Source organism: Grus americana, chromosome 22 (assembly GCF_028858705.1).
Source record: "Grus americana isolate bGruAme1 chromosome 22, bGruAme1.mat, whole genome shotgun sequence".
NCBI lineage: Eukaryota > Metazoa > Chordata > Aves > Gruiformes > Gruidae > Grus > Grus americana.
In genome coordinates, this window is record NC_072873.1 from 9,089,939 (window position 1) to 9,095,413 (window position 5,475).

The window sequence follows — 5,475 nt, forward strand, 5'->3', positions numbered from 1 at the left end:
ATGCCCACTCCTGCAGAAGGGAGCGGTGGCAGAATTAATTAGCTAGTGAAGTGCGAGTGCTGGGCACTGCTCATTTGCTGCTACCTGTGTATTAGTATTGTTTATTAATTAGATAATATATACAAGTTTATATGAATCTCATTTCAAATCCCATCAAATTTGCTGGGCAAATATTAATAGCTATAAACACCAAGAGGATACCAGAACTGCAAGCAGCTCAGGTTTATTAAGAACAAATCATGCTAGATGAACTTAATTACATTTTTGATAGAATTGCTAAATTAGGGGATGAAGCGAAGGCGTTAGATGTTCATATATCTTGATTTTTAGTAAAGCGTTCAACTCGGCCAAGTGCAAATTGCTAGAAAATGTCATGTAAACTGGCAGGGACTCGACTATTGTCATGGAAAGAGTGGGATCATTGCTGATGAAAGGGGATGGGAGCATTGCAGCCCACTGGCTGCTGCCTGTTTGTCCTGGTGCTGAGATGCCTCGGTGAGCTGGGCTGTCCCATGTGGTGGTGGCTTCTCCTTCAACCCACAAGTGGGTCACAAGCCCCCAGATGTGGTGCATCAGTGGGTGTGGGGCTGGTTGCATGGAGGAGGGGATGCTGGGCACCGTGATGCTGGAGTGGGGCAGAGCTGGAGGAAGGCAGAGCCATCCCAGTGGCTCCATCATCTGCCACCCTAATCTGCCTTAAAACTGGAGAGCCTGGACATGGGTCCTGTCCTGAAGAGGGCCGCGAGCTGGCAAAAAATATAATGGGCTGTATTGCAGCTTGGTGGATTGATGGCTGCAATGCTTGGCAGCTCCAGGACCTGCTGTAGCTCTCTGGAGTTTCTCTTCCTCAAGCACCATTGGTTGCAAGCAGGGAAAGATCTGGGTGGATATTAATAAGGATGCCGTGTCTTGTTGGCAGCAGACTTGTTTTTCTCCTCACCCTGTGCTTGGGCAGCTTGCTGCAATTGGAGATCAGCATGTGGTCGACCTCTGCCATCAGCAAGAGAGATTTTCACTTAATACAGCCACTGGAACTGCTAATGCTGCCATGGGGGATAATGCTTTAATGCTAATATCAGTATAACTCTGTAAGAGCTCCACCAGCACTACTGTTAGAAAGAGAATAAGAGATACCGCAATAAGTGCTTACCCTTATTAAGACTGTAATCCCAGCTCTGTTTTTGTTTTTTTTTTTCTTTTTTCTTTCTCCACTGTAATCGGTTTCAACATTGATAGAACAAATCATCAGCTTTATATGTTGATTTTCCACTGCTTCAAGCTCATCTTGGATCGCTTATGTTGGAGCAAAGCAGAAAATGGGATTCTGGAAGGGCTCACGGTGCGGCAGGGTTGCATGTGCAAGTTGGGATGATATCAGAGGGGGTTCTTCTCAATTAGATGGTATAATTTGGGCTCTCCCATCCCCTCCTTGCCTCCCTCCCTTCTCCCTGCCTGCATCGAAGCACCCCTGCCCTTGCTTCGTTGTTATACACCCAGGTGGGACTGCCAAGGGAGCAGCAGATGGGGACAAGCCACCAGATCTGCACCAGGCATATGGGGGCAAGAGCAGTGTCCTTCCACAGCACTGTGTGTTTGGGATATTTCCATGCCAGCAAAAGTCTTGCAAAAGATATCATCACCTGGATCAGACAGAAATAGAAAAAGATGTTTCCCTGCAGTCGGACCATGCTTTGGGAAGAGGAATGTTTCAACCAGCTTCACCAGGAGCTTGGTGACAGCAACACTCCATCCTTAGCTCAGCAGCTACCCCAAGATGCTACAAGCTTGGGAATCATCCTCGGGCCTTGTTGAACACTCCTTGATGTGCCCTTGCTGTTTTATCGTAGGCACATCAGCTTCATTAGAAAGCTGCCATTTGCACTTGTCTTGTTTAGTGCGATTTGCTTTGTTCCTGGCCAGGAGATGCATTTGATCACCTGGAGTGGCAGTTCCCTGGGTTCAATAGATGCATGTGCTTTAGTGGCGCTTTCCTTAAAAAGACAGATGGGTTTGAGAGGGAATGAAAGCTTTGCGTGCTGCATGGGGAGGCTTTTCCTGGGATTTGCATGTTTACGCTGTATTACTGAGGCCACAAGCCGAGGGCCTTTGAAAAAATGTTTAATTACCAGAAATGGAAATGCAGTCATTTTTTTTTTTTCTTTTATGGCAAGAGAGGGGAATAGCTGGTGCTTGGGAATGAGTGTACCCCCCATCCACCGTGGGCTGCAGGACCAGCTCCATCCCATCTCTCGGGGTTGCTCCATTCCCACGATCTCCGAGTCCATGGCCACACAGAGATCAGGAGCTCAGACCCCTGGATCAGTACACGTACTTGAAAAGCATGAGATTTTCAGAAGGGGATGTCAGGTGCCTTTTATTCCTTTCTCAGATCTAAGCCTTTCAGTGCTGTTTCAAGGTGGGAGGTTTTTTTGTGGTTTTTTTTTTTTTTCTTTTTCCCTCTGACTCCAGGAAAGCTGGGAACCTGCTTAAAGTAAAAATGAGTGCTGATGTTCCCATGAAATGAGATCCTGGGAACTGTGGTTTCAAGACCCAGCCTTGTTTCCTGAGACTGGTGTCAAAACTGTGAACCAGCAGCCTTGTGGGAGGGATGGGTTCAGCTCCAGTGCCAGGCCAGATGTTCTGTGGGGTTTCCTCTCCTTAGTGGCACAATTAAATAGAATTACTACCATGGGACTTCCTGAAACAGGTCACTGCTCTCCTCCCATTGTCACCAGAATCTCAAGAAAGTAGTGGGTGCCCTGGAAATGGGGCAAAATCACAAGGTTTTGGTGCAACCTCATATAGGATTCCCCCTCCCTTCCTTCTCCAGAATACCTCAATTTTGTCCATCGTTATGATGATTTTGTCTACCCTCAAATATGGTCATACCTAAACATCTTGACCTCACCTCTGCTCTTGCCTTTTATATCTTAGGATACATTAATTGGTTTATTTCTCATTTATTAGCCCTAATTGCCTCTGCTGTTCACGGGGTTGAACTCTGGGCTATGGGACATGTCAAACAGATGCAAAAGGCAGAGGCTCTTCCCAGCCCAGAATGCTCCAGCCAAAGCCACCAACACCTCTTGTGCTGTCCTGGAAGAAGCGCTATGACCTTGCACGGCTGGATTTACACTAGCAACCAGTGCTCTACGAAAGAGAAGAAACTCTGCAAAACAGAGGTTTAAGCTTTTAAAGAGCCAAGTGCAGCTGCTTGCAGAATAAAGGGGTATAAAGCAGGTCATGAGATACCTGCACCTTTGAGGGGAGAAAAGCATTTATGGTGAGGGGCTTTGCAATGTGGTGGCAGGGAGCTGGGTAGATCTGTGCCACCTGCCCGTGCAGCAGTTAGATCTTGCTCTGCTGCTCCTATTTTGTAACTGAACATAACCCAGGTAAAATTGATTCACTGCCTGGAGCTTTATAACAAAAATTAATGTCTTTGGTGCATAGCTGTTGTCTTCAGGGTATGTGCAAACAAACAACCAAAAAAAAGTAGTGTGGTGTAAAATCATGGTTATATATGCTTTGAATGCTAATGTTTTTTAAATTGTCTTGATTTATGAAGTGTTTCTTTACTGAATTTCCCTGATATTCATCATGCTTACTGCAACTTTGCTGGAAATCTGGATGAAGTTAATAAAAAAAAAATGAGACATATAGCTGGACAGCTGGACATCACTTTTACACACACTGAGACGCTGTGGATCAGTCACAGCATGGCTCTGCAGAGATGGGATCACAGAGACAGGATCACAGCTCTGTCTTCTTGTGATTTCATTCACATTCTTCAGGGATGGACAATTCTGAACCCAGGAATATAAGGAGGATGTTTTATTACATTATCTTTTGCATCTACCATATGATCAAGGGGCAGGTCAGGACCATAACCTCTGTATCTCAAGTAACATCAGCCAGAGCAGCACATCTGGCCACAGCTGGAGTCAACACATCACAGTTGAGATATTCTCATTGAGGAAACACCATCCGCACAGAGAACCACAGCGGTGGCAGGAAGGAAAGCTGTCGGCATGATAGGAGATGCCGCTATGCCTGGAGGAGCATCCCCTAGATGTTGGGTGCCTTCAGGGGACAGCGTGTGAGCTGGGGCTGGGAGGACACCATGGTCTTGACTCATGAGAAAAGGGCTTGCAGAATCCCATGAAGAGTACCAGGACTCAGCAGGGTTCACTCTAGAGGTAATCATCTTTAGCTCCAGCAATTATTTGTTGACTGGCAGGGGATTAAAGGGACAAAACCTATGAAACAGCCCTTCACACACCCGAGTGAACCAGACGTGGACCAGTTCAGCCTTCAAAGCCAGAAGGAATCCAGTCAGCAAGCTGGGGAGACTGGGTGGGGGGATGTTCGAGCATTTATTTCTCTACATTCATTATAATCAGTTGGGAAAACATTTCACAGGGTCTCTCCTGTCCTTCACACTTCCTCAGCAAGTCCCTTTCCAGCTAACAAGCTCCTTGCCATGGCAGTAAGGTGAAAATAGCAGGGAGAAGGGGAGCTTGAGCACATCAATATTATTCCTCCATCTCTGCTGTGAAGGTTGGGATGGGAGTGATGGGGATGGCAGCGGAGGGTTTCTCAGTTCATGGGAACCAGTTGCTCTCCTCCTCTTGAGGTCCTAACCTCACCAGTGGGAACCAGTGCCCTGCAGGAAAGGACAGTCAAAACATCAGTCTCAGCCTGCTCTGAGCAGAGCAGGATTGTGCCCTCTCCTGTCGCTGCTGCTGGAGATACAGAGACAGCGGAGAGCTGCCACAGCATCCTTACAGCAGGGGAGGGAAGGAGGCGTTAATGGTGTGAGGGTGTCAGGTCGCTGAGAGGCTGCACAGCCACAGTCAGCTGGACTGCAATTTAAAGATGTGTGCACTACGTGCTCCAAAGAAACATTTCTGTTTTATCACATGCATGGACACATGTGCACATGTTTCCTTCTGCTTTCCCTGCATTGGCCATCCCTGCACGCTGTAGGTGAGGTTCATCTCATCTGCCTGTTGGTCCCTACAATGCTGATTTGGGGGCTGAGCTCATGCCAAGCTAAGTTGGCCAAATGAAACTTTAGGACCCCGGTGGCCTCTTGGAGATGCGTCTGTGGCCATGAGGACAGACCGAGTGCAGGGGTGTGCGGGGACCAGGAACAAGGCATACCCCATCCTCTCTTTTCCTCATTCTGCCTTTCTAAATCACATCACACTGAGCTACCAAGGCATCTCTGGCTCCCATCCATGTCCTCATTGCTCAGAAAGTCTCGGCCTCTGGCTGCTCTCACTTCACCACTGACATGATGAACTTTCCAATGTTTTTTTTCTTTGTTCCTTGCCACAGAAATGCTGTCACGCCTACTGCTGAGGCATCACTTTAATTGCACTGGGAATAGTCCTTAATATTCCCCTTGGCTACATGAATCTTGCAGCTGATCCTTATTGAATATAATGGAAGGCTTTTAGACACCTTTTT